We start from the raw sequence: 17,429 nt of genomic DNA, 5'->3' as shown, positions 1-17,429 counted from the left end.
TTATAACAAAGTTCCTAGAGGTTTTGGAGAGAACTAAGAATGCCAGCCATGTTTTTCAAGCTTGTAATACTCATACAAGCAACCCTAGCAGTATCTCAAAATGTTAGCTTCATCTACAATGGTTTCCAGTCAGAATATCTTAGCTTAGACGGTGTAGCCTAGTTCACACCGAACGGTCTTTTGATGCTTACGAATGACTCTCAAGAGATAAAGGGCCATGCCTTCTACCCTAACCCAGTCACCTTCAAGAACTCATATTCTGATACCAATGCTTTCTCATTTTCTACAACATTTGTGTTCGCTATCAGGTCGCTGCTTGCAACTGTGAGCGGTCATGGAATGGCCTTCGTCATTGCTCCGAAAAGAGGGATTCCCCAAGCTCTACATAGCCCTTTCCTAGGCCTTTTCAATCCAACCAACAATGGCAATGTCACCAATCATATTTTTGCTGTAGAGCTAGACACTATCAAGCAGATCGAGTTCAATGACATCGATAACAATCATGTAGGAATTGATATTAATGGTTTGAACTCTGTGAAATCTGCTACCGCAGGATACTATGCTGAAAACAATGGTGGGTTTTGGAACTTGCCCTCACTAGTGGTCAAGTAATGCAAGTTTGGGTGGAATATGATGGTACCAAGAAGAAAATCAATGTCACGTTGGCTCCAGTCAGTGCTGGTAAACCCCATGGTCCACTTTTATCTCTGAAGCATGACCTTTCCCCAATCCTACACAAAACCATGTATGTTGGCTTCTCATCATCCACCGGTTCTCTTCCTACGTCTCATTATGTTTTGGGCTGAAGCTTTAAAATGAATGGGCAAGCTCAAGAACTTGTTCACTCACAACTTCCCAACCTGCCTAGGATAGGAGGTAAAAAAGTATCTAAACTTTTGACCATCGGTGTGCCTGTGATGTCTCTGAGTTTGGTTTTGGTACCAATTGTTGGCATGATTTCTGCCATAAGACGGAAGAGGAAGTTTGCAGAGCTGCTTGAAGATTGGGAGCTTGAGTATGGGCCTTAAAGGTTTAAATATAAAGAATTATATGTTGCTACAAAAGGGTTCAAGGAAAAGGAACTTTTGGGAATGGGGGATTTGGTAAGGTTTATAGAGGCATATTACCTGCCTCTAAAACTGAGGTCGCAGTGAAGAAGGTCTCACATGAATCAAGGCAAGGAATGAAGGAGTTTGTGGCAGAAGTTGTGAGCATTGGCCGCCTCCGTCATCGAAATTTAGTACAACTCTTGGGATATTGTAGAAGAAAATGAGAGCTTCTCTTGGTCTATGACTACATGCCTAACGGAAGCCTAGACAAGTACCTCTATGACCAACCAGCGGCCACTCTTAATTGGAGCCTAAGGTTTAAAGTCATCAGAGGTGTGGCTTCAGGGTTGTTTTATCTTCATGAAGAATGGGAGCAAGTTGTGGTTCATAGAGATGTCAAGGCAAGTAATGTATTACTAGATGGGGAACTGAATGCTAGGCTAGGAGATTTTGGCCTTGCAAGATTATATGATCACGGAACAGACCTTCAAACTACTCATATTGTAGGAACACTTGGGTATCTAGCTCCAAAGCATACAAGATCAGGCCGGGCCACAACACACACTGATGTGTTTGCTTTCGGGGCATTCTTGCTTGAAGTTGCCTGGAAAAATGCTAATAGAGCTAAAAGGTCCAGCTCAGGATGTGATTTTGGTCAACTGGGTGTTTTCTTGTTGGAAGAAAAACAGTATTCTTGAGGCAAGAGATCGAAACTTAAGCACAGAATTCATAGTTGAGGAAGTGGAACTGGTGTTGAAGCTTGGGTTGTTATGCTCTCATTCAGATTCTTCAGATAGGCCAAGCATGCACCAAGTTGTGCAGTATTTGGACCGTGACATTGCTTTGCTGGAGTTGTCAGTTCTCGCGCATTCTTCCAGTGGCTTAGTGTTGAGCAAAAATTGTACATAATATGTAAACAAATAATTTACTCGACACAATTTCACCCTCGTTCAGTTTTCTGAAGAGGGTTTTATTAATTCGAGTTCGACCCATTCTAGGCTACACGCCTATTAATTACAATCTTTCTTTTGGGAAAGAAATACCCTTTGATTCTAATTCAAATAAAAATGTAACTTGAGGAATTTGATGTTTGTTTGATTTTGTGACTGCACCTAGGTCGAACCCTAGATTGCCTACGTACCCTCTTGAGGGATCAAGTCACTCGTAGTTCATGGATTTGGTACTTGTTTGGATTTGATGCCTTGTGCAGTTTTAGCTCATGCGGGTGAGGAGCATTTGAAAATTTGATATGGCTTCATGCCATTTGAGATTTTGATACGGCTTCGTGCCCTTTGAAACTTTTCTTTGGCTTCGTGCCATTTTGGTATTTGATGGTAGGAGTGAATTTAGTTTATATAAACCAGGGATTCGTTTCGGTTTCACGGTTGCGTCTAAAACTTAATATTAGACTGCCTACGTATCTTTAACAGAATCAAACCGGCGTAGTTCGTTAATTTTGAGACTCATCGCGGCTTTGTGCCATTTAATACTTGATATGGCTTCGTGCCATTTGAAGTTTGACGGGGTTTGGTGGTATTTGTCTTGTAAACTTTGAGTCCCTTGCTTTTCTTCTTTCTTTATTTTTCTTTTGTCATTGCCGTATGTCTCCTTAATGGTTCGAAGAGGATGGGATCCAATTTTGAAATGGCACAAGTTAAATTGCCATAAAGAACTCCCATAACTTTATTGACCCCCACGTGAGCGACTTTCCATGTGAGATTCTAATTTCAGTTAGCATTTCTCCTCTCCCTTTTTATATTTTTCTGTGAACTTTTCAAAACATGGGACTTTAAACCTATCTGACCTAAACTTCTGACCAATCTGACAGCAAGCCTTACTCTTTTCTTTGTTTGACTTTAAAGGTCTCCAAATTCCAATAAGACTTTGTCCCATGATTTAAATGGGGAACCATGACTTTCTTTTGTCCTCCACGACTTCTTTTTGTCCTCCACGTGAGTGGTTTTCTTGCTATCAAGGAAAAGAAGACCACATCAACATTTTTTTAACTTTACTTTTGATGTGACAAAAGCTTTTTGGTCTGGAACTCTTCTTCTCTTCCTTATGAGTTTTAAACATTTTTTTCTGTCTTCAACCTTGAATTTAGCTTTGCCCAACATTTGACAATAACTTGCTTCATTTTTGAGGTGCCACGTGCTTAGCCTTTTTAAAAAAAAAAAAACAAACAAGCACTTTCTTTTGAGTTTTCCGTTGCCTGCATGGATTTGTCTTCACAGGGGTAAAACTAGTCTTCGACTAAAATCACGAATCATCTTTGCTTGTTGGAGATTTTTTTTCCTCAATTCCTGATTTAAACAGGAATTCGAATGAAACTTGGTCAGTGGCAACTAGCGCCTATTCTTCTTTGGTTGGGCTTTCTTCGGGTTTCTGTCTCAATGAAGAACGCAAAATTTTGAAGACGACCATGGCTCGTCGACCGATAGAAGCTCGGGACCATAGCTGGGCATGTTGGGTTCTTGTTCTCCACTTGTTCAAACGTGCAGAGTGACGGCTTCTTCTCCGTTGCATCTCTGAAAAGAGGAAGGGAGGTGTCGAAAAACTTCTTTAGACACCCAAGAGGCTGCAGGAGCTTCACAGAGAGCCTTTGAGCCTCTGTAATCTGTTTTAAAGTGCAACTTTAGAACCATTTCCGCTGCATCCTTGGACCTGGGGACATGTCTCTTTTCCCAAATTCTCGGCTTTCTTGCCTTCGGATGTCTTCCACATTTTCTGAAGGCCTTGGGTTATTCTCGCCACTGTCAGTGGGATGGGGATGGCTCATGGCGATTGGTGTTGCATTTTTTCTTTCACTTCTTCACACTGACCATCGCTGCCATCTTTTCATACGAGCCTTTGTCGAATTTGTTGATGGTCTGGACCCGCGTGCCTAACTACATCGCTTGGCTCAACGTCCTCGGAGTGCGGATGGCACTGCCCTTGGGCTTCTTCCGAAGGACTGCCGGAAACAACGGTTGAAGAGCGGTGGTGTTGTGGTTTGGTTGATTGCTTGGTTCAACCGTCCTCGGGGCCCTTGGGCTTCTTCCGAAGGACTGCTAGAGACAACGGTTGAAGGGCGGTGGTGACTGGGTTTTTATCAAAACAACGCCCCTATTAAAAGGGGTGGATTGCTTTACCTGTTGTCGGCAAGATTGAGGGGGAAGGAGAAGAGATTTTTTTTTTCTTGTCTTATCTTTTGGCTGCCATGGGGAAATTTGCCCATCCATCTTTCTGGCTTCGGTGAAAGAGGAAAAGCCAAGTTCCTCTTTCATTCATCCTGCAAAAAGCTGCACCCAATACACAAAACCAAGAACAAATTAAAGATAAAGATTGATACCTTTGGGTATTTTGATGTTCTTTGTCGTGTGCACACTTTGATGTTCTTTGCCGTGTGTACACCTTCCTCCTTTCTTGTTTTTTTTTTGCTGCTGTTGTGTACTTTTCCCCTTACTCTCTTGCTTTGTTCTTCTTTGTCGTTCGTTCTTCACCGTCGTCTCTCAATTTCTGCAGAGTCTCCCCTCTTTTTTTTCTGTCTCTGTCTTTTTTTTTTTGCTATGGTTGATGCCTATTTATAGGCATCTTAGGAGGTTTCCAGAGTTCTTACGTGGGGGAGGATAGAGGCCTTTCTTTTCGCCACTTTCTCACTGACTCCACTTTTCTTTTTGTTGCAGAAAATGGGGGAGCCGCTGATTTTGTATGTATCTTCCCTCTTTTGCAGGGAAATGCATATTTTATTTTATTTTATTTATGGATGTATGTAAAGCCCATCCTCATTTTTGTTGGGCTGGATTACATCTTGTTTTGCCTTGTAGTTTGACCCAATTTGTATGGACCTTATTTTTTTATACGTCATGTATTTTTATTGTTCAACAGATTGCCCCCTCAAGCCTTATGCGTGAAATTATCTTGAGCGTATAAGGCTTGATATGATCGCATCGTGTACTGAGGTCCTGACCAATGTTGCATTTTACATTTCAGGGAATGAATGCAGATGGCCAAGTTTGTATCCAGCGGGCTGTTGACAAGGCCGGGAAAGAGTTTGTCACGGGTCTAGAGTACAGGCGTTCTTCTCCACTGACTTCGCTTAACTACAATCTATCTTTTGGTGATCCTCCCACTTGGTTTCTCCCTTTGCCCAGTTAACATTTTTGGCTATTCATCCTCCATGTTCAACTTCAGGAGGGGCTTGTTTTGCTATCAGAGACCAAATCGTGCAGCTTGGGTTGTTGTTGGTGGCCGTTTCTGATGTTTACAGAGATCCCATTTTTTTTAGGGGAAGAAAGAGCATTTGGTCTTGTCTCTCGCTGCCATCGATTTTTTAGAACCTCTTTGACAGTTTTGATGTTGCTGTCATGGTAAGCCAGTGGACATTTCAAGGTCTCACCTTCATTTTGCTGCGGGCAAAGGAGAAAGGTTGACACTTTGCTTCTTTCTCTGTAAGTCCAAAGAGAAAAAGACAGACAAGAAGATTTTTTTTTTATGTTTGTTACTTCTCTTTTGCCGTGTTTTACTCTTGCTTTCACCCTTTTTTTTTTCTTTTTTTTTATCACTATACAAGTGAAAATTTACCCACGCCTTGTCCTTAAACTCTTGCTTGCAAAGAGTTCAAACAAATACTAGCACATGATGATTCAAACGAATGCTTTTGCTGTTCTCAATTAAAAAATCACCCTGAGTGACTTTTGTCTTGATAAATATTGAGAACGTTTAGCATATGGCAGTTCAAACAAATGCTAATTCCATTGGAGGAATAATTTTTTATAAGTTATGGCTGCATCTAATTTTTGGGGATCAGATTGCCTACGTATCCCGTGAAGGGATCAAGCCAAACGTAGTTCATCTCTTTTTATCACTCTACATAAGTGAAAATCACTTTATGTTTTGTCCTTAAACTTTTGCTTGGGAAAAGTTTAAACGAATTCTAGCATATGACTATTTGAACAAATGCTTTTGTCATTCTCAATTTAAAATCGTTTTTAGTGGCTTTTGGCCTTGATAATTACTGAAAATGTTAGCATGTGGCAGTTCAAATAAATGCTAATTCCGTTGAAAAATATAATTTTTGATGAAATATGGCTGCATCTAATTTTGGGGATCAGATTGCCTACGTACCATGTGAAGGGATCAAGCCAAACGTAGTTCATCCCTTGATTTCGGGAAAGTGATTTTTACGGCTGTATCTAGTAATAAAGCTAGACTACCTACGTAGCCTATGAAGGGATCAAGCCGAACGTAGTTCACCCCTTGATTTTGGGAAAATGATTTTTACGGCTGTATCTAGTAATAAAGCTAGACTACCTACGTACCCTATGAAGGGATCAAGCCGAACGTAGTTCACCCCTTAATTTTCGGGATTTGATTTTGATTTTGATTTTTTTATGACTGCACCCATTTTTAATGATAGGCTGCCTACGTACCCCTTTTTGAGGGATCAAGTCATACGTAGTTCAGAGGAAAGGATTTATCTTGACTTGTTTCCTCTGCACTTGTTTCCCTCTCGGAGTTTGTTAGGCATTAGCTTGCCCCCTATCCTTTATTTGGGGATGTATTGCTTGAGCTCAGTTGATTCGTCACCATTCTCTTCTTTTTCTTCTTAATGGTAACGCAGTTTACTTGAGTTGAGTCACAAACTTCTTCCATGCTTATTTTCTCAATTGTTCCATAAGTTTCATTTTCTGGAAGTGGAGGTGCACTATTGAAAGTCCTGAAGTCGATGCAGGTACAAACCTGTCCATTTTTCTTCTTGATTAGAAAGCAGGTTGGGAATTGTCTGACAGACTTAATAGGCTCGTTATCAGATTCCTTGCTTTTTTCTTTGCTACCAATCGCGTTGACTTGAACAATGTCTTGTACCTCTTCTTGCGCATCGTCATTTTTGTCACGATTTATTGTCACCTTTTGGGTTTTGACTCCCCACTTTTTGCTTTTATGAGACTTCTTAGGTTGAGAGTTGATGATTTTACCAAGTCGTTGGAAGACAGAAATTCAAGGTGGCTTGCTGCTAGATTCTTCTTCAGTCAACATTGCTTTCTCGAGATCAGTAAAGCCTTCAAACTCATGATTCTTGGTATTTGAGACAAATGCTTTAAGCATATCATTTTCTTGGTGTACTGTGATGTCGATGGCACTCTTTTTAGCTTTGCACCTCTTCGCTTTTATCTTTAATGGAACCTTTGATGAAGACTCATTTCTTTTGAACGAAACAATGTGACCCTGTCGACCATTATTCTTTTGCAAATTTGTTGAGACTACCAAATTGCCCCCAGGAATCGATTGGTTGATTTTGCGTAGAGGCTTTGTGTAGTTGGTCATGAGTGCTTCAAATGCATTTTGGATTTGTTCCATTGCCTTCTTTTCAGGTTCTCTTCGATCTTGTAATGAACAATTGAGACCTACTTTTTGAGATTTCGGAGTTTTAGAACTCGCGATTTTGACTAGCCTTGATGGCTTTACCCTCTCCATAACTAGTGATCGTGATTCCTTCTGCACCACCTCATTTTTTGTTGGTTGCGAAAAAGTGACTTTTGATTGTTTGTAGAATTTTGCATCTGCGTAATTCACTTCTTCACCCCTAAATGGGTCGGTGTCCGCTAGGACTTTTTTGACTTCGCCATTCACCAAAAACTTGAAGCATTGATGGAGTGTAGAAGGAACGACACCATATGTATGAAGCCACGGACGTCCCAATAAAACATTATAAGATGTGTCAGCATCGATTACATGGAAAAGGGCGTCGGAGTACAACTCCCCTATCTCCATTTGTAATGCTATTGATCCCATTGCTTTTTGTCCGACTTGATTGAAGCCTTGAATAGTTAACATTGATGGTGTCAGTTGACGAACATTCATCCCCAGAACTCGAAGTGTTCGAAGAGGAAGTAGGTTTACTGCTGATCCACAATCAAGCAAGATTCGATTTATTGATGTATCTCCCACTAGTCCACTGACGTACAAGGGTCGATTGTGGTATTCGTCTCCAAGTATAAGGTCACTTTCGTCAAATGTGATACTTGCAAGGCAGCAAGCGCAATATTTTGGTGACGTTGTATCCATCTCTGCAAATTTCAAGCTTGTTTCAAATACTTCAGGATTTGTTAAAGCCATTATGAGTGCTTCTCTAAGCTCCTTAGACATTTTTAGAGCATCGTACACACTAAGGAGATATGGGATACGCTTAAGATGGTCGACAATGTCGTATTTGCCATCTTGGAACTGTAATACATCTTTTGCATGTCTCTTAGAGGTACTTGCTTTTGTGGTTGAGACTGAAACTTCTACCGTAGGCTTTACAGTGGTAGTGACTGGAACCTCTCTTGCACTTGGTTTGTCGGAATGTTTGACTGAATCAATTACTTCTTTTCCTTTTTTCTTGTCAGCAGACGGGATCCTTTGGCCAGAGCGTAGAGTTATTTCATCTACCTCATCATCATTGTGGATTTCACATGAGGTCGTGCGACAATTTCCAATTTCTTCCTCGCCTCCCTTACTCTTAAAAAGTTTTGGAATGAGGTAGTCTCCAAGGGTTATTGGTGCTCTAAAAGGCTGCTTGTACTCATCATCTTGAAATACTTTAGGCTTTCTTTGAGTATTTTTCTTCTTTTTCTTTCCATCTTTTGAGGATGGTCCACTCCATAATTTTCCTTTTGATCGCTTTGTAGACGAAAAACGTTTAGCAATCTTTTTCACCTTCTTTTCACTGACGGTTTGCCACTCGTCTTCGGATTCAAGTGATGACGAATCCTCCCAAACATCAAAACTTGGTGTCGTCATGAGCTCGTACAGAGTTGGAATTTTTGGATTTCCAGAACGAGGCATGCCAGGATAAGCATGGACAACTGTGGTTTCATTATCGACATGAAATCCTACAGGGATTGCCCCTTCTGGTAATGGAGAGGAGGGTGTTGATTTTCCTTCGATCATATTGGACATTGATGTCTGATGTTTTGAAGATGAATCCACCTCGATCTCATGCTTGTTGATTTTTTCTTGAATTATATCCTTAAGGATATAGCAGTCCTCTATCGTATGGCTGATGAGTCGATGATACCGACAATACTTTGGATCATCGGTCTTATTTACTTCAGCGGGACGCTTTGGTTCAGGAAGCGTGATCATCTTTGCTGGAAGGAGTTCGTCGAAGATAGTTCCAACATCTTCATCATCGAAACTATATTTAACTTCTTTTCTTTCTTTGAGTGAAAGCCTCCTCGTCCCTTTGGTTTCTTCTTTTCTTTTTATATTGTCACTTTTCTTGTCTAATTTGACAAATGTCGCCATAGAATCTCCCTTCTTCGACATTCTTTTGTTATCTTCATTCTTGGTGTCTGACTTATTTTCTAAGTCTTGGATCATTTTTCCAATCAAATTTTTCCGGGACATCTGCTTCTCCACATTGCTTGCTTTGGATACCAACTCGTCGAAAGTTCGAGGCTCTGCAATTCCTACAAATGTTGCAATCTCAGGGATGAGGTTATTGTAACATATTTGCACTGCCGAAAATTCAGAAATCTTTTCCATGCATTGTAGGTTAAGACTCCTCCATCTTGTGATGAATTCGCTCGCGCTTTCTCCAAGCCTTTGTGTTGTTTGAGCCAAATCCATTAATGTGACTTTTTTCTTTGAACTGACGAATTGAGCTAGAAAAGCTCTTTGCATATCATCCCATGTTAGAATAGATCCTGGCTCTAATTGAGTGTACCATGTGAAAGCAGACCCTTTTAGTGACTGAACAAATTGCCGCACTAATAAAGGATCTGATTGCGATGTCTCCCCACAAGCTGAGTAAAAATGAGCTAAGTGTTCTTGAGGAGAACCACTTAAACCATCAAATTTATCAAAGCTCGGTTTTTGATACCCTTGGGGAAATGGCACTGTGTCATATTGAGCTGGATAAGGCTTCCGGTATCCTAGAATTGGTGTCGTTAAAGACATTTGAAATTCACGAATCTTTTCAGCGAAAATTGCATTGATATCTTGATGCGTGAGCTGGCTACTGGAACTTTCTCCTTCTGTTTCTTTCCTTGCTCTTTCTCCAGCATTATTTATGCTAGCTTGAGCGGCTAACTGAGCTGCCAAAGTTGCAATTTCAGCCTCCTTATTAGCTACCAAAGTTGCCATTTCAGCTTCTTTTTCTGCTCGTTTCCGTTGCATTTCTAGCAATTGTTCTTCTACATTTGATGCACCAATCATCAGAACTTGCATGTTCTCAAATTCGACATCTTCATTTATCTCCAACCTTTGGAATTGAGTCATTATTTTAGGAATTTCTTCTTGGGAAAAAGATTTGTTTCCTCCAGAGGTATCTCCAAAGGAAGATGAACTCTCGGGAGAGTGGATTGCCAATGCTCGGGCCCTTGCACGTGTGATAGGCCCCTTGAATTGATTGTTATCACCTTCCTCAACAACTTCATAGGCCTTGGCCTTTTGTTGAACATTTCCAGACTCTATTGGCAAGATTTCTTCATTTTCCTCGACGGAGGTCATCATGACCGACTCCGTTGTAGATAATGTGATTGGGATTGTTTCGATCATAATTTGAGTAATGACAGGAACCTTGGTAAGTGGTAATGATGTCACTTTGACAATCTTGTGTCGAGGCACCTTGGTGTCTTTATATGAAATAGCTCCAAAAAGCTCCCTCGAGATGATTTCGATATCATCAAGTACACGCTCCTTAGCAATCTTCTTCCTAAGAGCTCGTGCCGCTCTCTTCCTTGCATTCCTCAGGGCGTTCTTGGACGGGCATTTCTTTGGTCCAACTTTGATGATTTTGATAGCCACCTTGCTTGTTTTTGTTGCTACCTTGGTTTTCACCATGCTGCAATTAGTTGGTGCTTGATCAATGGTGAATGATATTCGATGACTAGCATGTTTTCCATGTCCAAGCTTGGATTCAGCAGCAGGGAGTTCGTGGAAGTAAACAGTAACTTGTGGTGCCATGCTTCCTTTTTTTCTGCAAAAAAAAGAAAACACATAGCACATTAATTATCTTCAAAATTAGAGATGAAAGGGAAAATGGATCCCACCGGGCGTGCCAAAAATTATGTTAAGCAAAAATTGTACATAATATGTAAACAAATAATTTACTCGACACAATTTCACCCTCGTTCAGTTTTCCGAAGAGGGTTTTATTAATTCGAGTTCGACCCATTCTAGGCTACACGCCTATTAATTACAATCTTTCTTTTGGGAAAGAAATACCCTTTGATTCTAATTCGAATAAAAATGTAACTTGAGGAATTTGATGTTTGTTTGATTTTGTGACTGCACCTAGGTCGAACCCTAGATTGCCTACGTACCCTCTTGAGGGATCAAGTCACTCGTAGTTCATGGATTTGGTACTTGTTTGGATTTGATGCCTTGTGCAGTTTTAGCTCATGCGGGCGATGAGCATTTGAAAATTTGATATGGCTTCATGCCATTTGAGATTTTGATACTGCTTCGTGCCCTTTGAAACTTTTCTTTGGCTTCGTGCCATTTTGGTATTTGATGGTAGGAGTGAATTTAGTTTATATAAACCAGGGATTCGTTTCGGTTTCACGGTTGCGTCTAAAACTTAATATTAGACTGCCTACGTATCTTTAACAGAATCAAACCGGCGTAGTTCGTTAATTTTGAGACTCATCGCGGCTTTGTGCCATTTAATACTTGATATGGCTTCGTGCCATTTGAAGTTTGACGGGGTTTTGTGGTATTTGTGTCTTGTAAACTTTGAGTCCCTTGCTTTTCTTCTTTCTTTATTTTTCTTTTGTCATTGCCGTATGTCTCCTTAATGGTTCGAAGAGGATGGGATCCAATTTTGAAATGGCACAAGTTAAATTGCCATAAAGAACTCCCATAACTTTATTGACCCCCACGTGAGCGACTTTCCATGTGAGATTCTAATTTCAGTTAGCATTTCTCCTCTCCCTTTTTATATTTTTCTGTGAACTTTTCAAAACATGGGACTTTAAACCTATCTGACCTAAACTTCTGACCAATCTGACAGCAAGCCTTACTCTTTTCTTTGTTTGACTTTAAAGGTCTCCAAATTCCAATAAGACTTTGTCCCATGATTTAAATGGGGAACCATGACTTTCTTTTGTCCTCCACGACTTCTTTTTGTCCTCCACGTGAGTGGTTTTCTTGCTATCAAGGAAAAGAAGACCACATCAACATTTTTTTAACTTTACTTTTGATGTGACAAAAGCTTTTTGGTCTGGAACTCTTCTTCTCTTCCTTATGAGTTTTAAACATTTTTTTCTGTCTTCAACCTTGAATTTAGCTTTGCCCAACATTTGACAATAACTTGCTTCATTTTTGAGGTGCCACGTGCTTAGCCTTTTTAAAAAAAAAAAAACAAACAAGCACTTTCTTTTGAGTTTTCCGTTGCCTGCATGGATTTGTCTTCACAGGGGTAAAACTAGTCTTCGACTAAAATCACGAATCATCTTTGCTTGTTGGAGATTTTTTTTCCTCAATTCCTGATTTAAACAGGAATTCGAATGAAACTTGGTCAGTGGCAACTAGCGCCTATTCTTCTTTGGTTGGGCTTTCTTCGGGTTTCTGTCTCAATGAAGAACGCAAAATTTTGAAGACGACCATGGCTCGTCGACCGATAGAAGCTCGGGACCATAGCTGGGCATGTTGGGTTCTTGTTCTCCACTTGTTCAAACGTGCAGAGTGACGGCTTCTTCTCCGTTGCATCTCTGAAAAGAGGAAGGGAGGTGTCGAAAAACTTCTTTAGACACCCAAGAGGCTGCAGGAGCTTCACAGAGAGCCTTTGAGCCTCTGTAATCTGTTTTAAAGTGCAACTTTAGAACCATTTCCGCTGCATCCTTGGACCTGGGGACATGTCTCTTTTCCCAAATTCTCGGCTTTCTTGCCTTCGGATGTCTTCCACATTTTCTGAAGGCCTTGGGTTATTCTCGCCACTGTCAGTGGGATGGGGATGGCTCATGGCGATTGGTGTTGCATTTTTTCTTTCACTTCTTCACACTGACCATCGCTGCCATCTTTTCATACGAGCCTTTGTCGAATTTGTTGATGGTCTGGACCCGCGTGCCTAACTACATCGCTTGGCTCAACGTCCTCGGAGTGCGGATGGCACTGCCCTTGGGCTTCTTCCGAAGGACTGCCGGAAACAACGGTTGAAGAGCGGTGGTGTTGTGGTTTGGTTGATTGCTTGGTTCAACCGTCCTCGGGGCCCTTGGGCTTCTTCCGAAGGACTGCTAGAGACAACGGTTGAAGGGCGGTGGTGACTGGGTTTTTATCAAAACAACGCCCCTATTAAAAGGGGTGGATTGCTTTACCTGTTGTCGGCAAGATTGAGGGGGAAGGAGAAGAGATTTTTTTTTTCTTGTCTTATCTTTTGGCTGCCATGGGGAAATTTGCCCATCCATCTTTCTGGCTTCGGTGAAAGAGGAAAAGCCAAGTTCCTCTTTCATTCATCCTGCAAAAAGCTGCACCCAATACACAAAACCAAGAACAAATTAAAGATAAAGATTGATACCTTTGGGTATTTTGATGTTCTTTGTCGTGTGCACACTTTGATGTTCTTTGCCGTGTGTACACCTTCCTCCTTTCTTGTTTTTTTTTTGCTGCTGTTGTGTACTTTTCCCCTTACTCTCTTGCTTTGTTCTTCTTTGTCGTTCGTTCTTCACCGTCGTCTCTCAATTTCTGCAGAGTCTCCCCTCTTTTTTTTCTGTCTGTCTGTCTTTTTTTTTTTTGCTATGGTTGATGCCTATTTATAGGCATCTTAGGAGGTTTCCAGAGTTCTTACGTGGGGGAGGATAGAGGCCTTTCTTTTCGCCACTTTCTCTTAAACTGACTCCACTTTTCTTTTTGTTGCAGAAAATGGGGGAGCCGCTGATTTTGTATGTATCTTCCCTCTTTTGCAGGGAAATGCATATTTTATTTTATTTTATTTATGGATGTATGTAAAGCCCATCCTCATTTTTTTTGGGCTGGATTACATCTTGTTTTGCCTTGTAGTTTGACCCAATTTGTATGGACCTTATTTTTTTATACGTCATGTATTTTTATTGTTCAACACTTAGTGTTTGCGCCCCATGAAGGTTTTGATGATTTTGCAAAGTCATATCCGTCTTCTTCGAGGACGGGGTTTTCTTCTGTTGAGTCGACACTTCTCTCAAGCAGTCGCTGACTGCTCTAAGCAATTAGGATTCTGTTGCAAACTGGTATTCACATAAAGGGTACAAACAATATGTATGTAATGCTTTTTCTTGTTAGCTTGTCAATGTAATATATGTTCATCTACTGATTTGCAATATAGACCTAGCTATTTGCTTGTTAATTTGTCATTCTTCTTTCGTGTTTTATACACTTAACTAAAAAATTATTGCATAACGAGCCCGCTCAAAATTAATAAAAGTCAGATTATTTTGAAGTCACTGGATAGTTTGATCACTATGTTTCGGTTTAAAATGCTCTTTTAATAACTAATTAGTATGAGATTTTGGGCTTGCTACTATATGACCATGGAGCAGACCCTCAAACTACCCATATAGCTGGAACTTTTAGATATCTAGCACCCAATCATACAAGATTAGGCCGGGCTACAACAAACATTGGTGTTTTATTGTACGCTTTTACTGCTTTAGTGTGTTTTCTTCTTGAAGTTGTCTCTGAAACAAGGTCAATAAAACTAATCCGTCCTGATTCCTGGTACCTCAATAATTAATTTTATCTTCGAGCTTCTCTTTATTGACCTTGTTTGAGAGACAATTCAAGCAGGCAGTTAAAATAATCCTTTCAAGACAGAGGACTATGAGCAGGTAAGTACAGATACTTTTTATTTATAATTGATTGGGTATTTTCTAGCTACCGACTGTGACGTTATAGAGAATTTAGGGGTGTAATCAATTTGGATTTCAAAGGATTTTAAAAGACTTTTTAGATGGATTTGCATTATAGATATCCATGGAATTTTATGGATTTCTTAGGATTGCAAAATATTTTAATCTATACAAACTCTTGCCGAATGTTACTGTAGAGAAGAAAATGCCCAAGTTTTGCTATAGTGAAAATTGTTTTAATGCATGGCACAAGTTTTGCTTACTTCTGCGGCAATTTGGTAAGAACCATCAGCTCAAATAGAAATGTTTGAATGCGACAGGGAAGAAAAGTATTCATGGCAGGGAAGAAAAGTATTCAGTGCAGGGAATGCATCCTTGGTCTTGTCTTTGTTCAGGTAAAAAATCAAATAAAGAGACAATGGTGGAGGAAATGGAAATAAAATCCAGAAACATAAACAACTTACATTAAAGCAAAGAAAGAGTCAGCTAGGCCTGGGAATTTCTGACACGACCCAATAACTCGACACGACACGACACTAAATTAACAGGTGTTCGGATCGACACGATAACGAATCGGGTCTTTATCGAGTAACCCGATAAGTACTTGTTAAGATAACGGGTATACACGTGGATAACACGATACACGATAAGCATAATATTAATTTAATAATTTTATAACCCTAAAAAATACTATAATTATATATATATATATTAACTATAATAGTTATAATAATTATATATACTGTAATAATTATACCCCCAAAATATTAACTATAATAATTATATATATAATTTTAAATTAAATTTTATACACTTAAAAACTATAATAATTATACGTACATAATAAATAGATTTAAATCTACTTAATATATATATATATATACCATTAAACTTGATGGGATACGAATTATACGATTTATAAAAAGAAAAATCACGATTTAACGGTTATTTTAACTCTGATTTTGATGATTCTTTATAGCTACACTCCTTGACCCTATATGAATACAATGAATGAATTTGATCTTCAATTTAAAATATTTACACTAATGGATACTACAAAATCTTATGTTATACTTAATGAAAGTAAGAATAAACTCTTAAGTGTTAGTGAATCTATTGTTTTGATGGGATACGCATTCTACGAAACTAGTTTCAACGATCCAACCGTCAAACATGTTTGTATATACTTCAAGATTGCATACGCCAAAAATTGCAAAAAACAAACATTCAGAGATTAAGTAACCGAACAAAACTTTTCGACGGTTATAAAACGAAAAATCACGATTTAACGGTTATTTTAACTCCGATTTTGATAATTTTTTAAGCTACACTCCTTGACCCTATATGAATACAATGAATGAATTCGATCTTCAATTTAAAAAATTACACTAGTGGATACCACAAAATCTTATGTTATACTTCATGAGTATGAATAAACTATAATACTTATATACATAAATTTAACAATTTTATACCCCTAAAAACTAAAATAATTATATATATATATATATATATATATTTTAAATTATGTGTTTTAATGTTTTGAAGTAATATTTAAGTGGCAAAGTGTGGTATGTGCAAATTTAAGAAATATATATATTTTTCTTAACCGGTCATAACGGGTTATAACGGGTCAGGTCACTTTACCCAATGGGTAAAGTGACCCGACCTGTTAAGATAACACGTGTGACACGATACGACCCGTTAAAATAACATGTGTTACACGAACACGACAAACACGACCCGTTTGTCAAGCCTAGAGTCAGCTATTACTACTCTAATGAAAAAAAATGAAAGAACCATTAACCACGTTTGTAATTAATAAAAAGTGATTTACGTTCATATACTTAGGTGCTGATTTGAAACTTATACTCTTTAACATTTTTTACAAAAAAAAAATGACAATATGCACAATTAGAACTTATTAGAAATTTTAAATTCAAAAAAAAAAATAGTGAATGCTAAAACGACAACAAGCGGTAATAAACCACAATTTGATGACACTTTATTATACGATTAGGGTGCATTTGTTGTACCGAATTATCTCGGACCAGACTAATTTCATATACTAAGTTGGACTGACTTAAAATAAACTACGTTGGACTGATTTAGTAAAGTGTTCCGACTAAGAAGCAGGATTACTAACAAACTCTGAAATTATATTATTTAATCCATATCTACTAATATTTAATTATTAATTCTATGTTTTTTTTCTTTGTTTCTAGAACCCCCTCTCTCTCTCTATCAAAACCTCAATTCTCTCTGCCTACATCATGGTCTAAAATATCGATATTATCGGCGATATTTCGCCGATAATATCGTTTTTGTGAGATGGCGATATTTTTACACATATCCACTTAATTATCGTCAATATATCGCGATATTTTAGGACTGGTGCGAATCGGAGAAGAACGCCAGAGCTTTTACAGCTCCGGCCGACTGTAAAAGAGCACCCTAGACTCCGATCTAGGTATCAAAATGAAACACAAGATGAGAGGAATGTTTTTATTCCTTTCGTTTGCTGTGAAATGGTCAGAGGTGTTCGAAAAGTTCCTCGACACTCACGGCCTCACTAGAGCTGGGTGTGCCT

At 39.1% G+C, this 17,429-nt stretch overlaps 1 pseudogene; it reads left to right on the top strand.

Annotated features, from left to right (window-relative positions):
* Window positions 1–39: 39 nt before the first annotated feature.
* LOC103450294 (L-type lectin-domain containing receptor kinase IV.1-like) lies at window positions 40–2,154 on the top strand (annotated as a pseudogene).
* Window positions 2,155–17,429: the final 15,275 nt, after the last annotated feature.

This window comes from Malus domestica, chromosome 12, assembly GCF_042453785.1.
Source record: "Malus domestica chromosome 12, GDT2T_hap1".
In the NCBI taxonomy this organism is placed as follows: Eukaryota; Viridiplantae; Streptophyta; class Magnoliopsida; order Rosales; family Rosaceae; genus Malus; species Malus domestica.
Note: the sequence above shows the minus strand (reverse complement) of the source record. Positions and strands in the feature narration are given on the sequence as shown.